Source organism: Scyliorhinus torazame, unplaced genomic scaffold (genome assembly GCF_047496885.1).
Source record: "Scyliorhinus torazame isolate Kashiwa2021f unplaced genomic scaffold, sScyTor2.1 scaffold_628, whole genome shotgun sequence".
Taxonomy (NCBI): domain Eukaryota; kingdom Metazoa; phylum Chordata; class Chondrichthyes; order Carcharhiniformes; family Scyliorhinidae; genus Scyliorhinus; species Scyliorhinus torazame.
The window spans coordinates 83014-83559 of record NW_027308355.1 but is presented as its reverse complement, the minus strand read 5'-3'; positions in this window follow the sequence as shown (position 1 = coordinate 83559).

Genomic DNA, 546 nt, shown 5'->3' with positions numbered 1-546 from the left:
GTCCGGAGTCTCAGTCCCGGGGGGGGGTCAGTGTGTCCGGAGTCTCAGTCCGGGGGGGGGGTCAGTGTGTCCGGAGTCTCAGTCCCGGGGGGTCAGTGTGTCCGGAGTCTCAGTCCCGGGGGGGGGTCAGTGTGACCGGAGTCTCAGTCCCGGGGGGGGTCAGTGTGTCCGGAGTCTCTGTCCCGGGGGGGGGGGTCAGTGTGTCCGGAGTCTCAGTCCCGGGGGGTCAGTGTGTCCGGAGTCTCAGTCCCGAGGGGGGGTCAGTGTGTCCGGAGTCTCAGTCCCGGGGGGGGGGGTCAGTGTGACCGGAGTCTCAGTCCCGGGGGGTCAGTGTGTCCGGAGTCTCAGTCCCGGGGGAGGGGTCAGTGTGTCCGGAGTCTCAGTCCCGGGGGGGGGGGTCAGTGTGACCGGAGTCTCAGTCCCGAGGGGGGGTCAGTGTGACCGGAGTCTCAGTCCCGGGGGGGGGGTCAGTGTGACCGGAGTCTCAGTCCCGAGGGGGGGTCAGTGTGACCGGAGTTCAGTCCCGGGGGGGGGTCAGTGTGACCG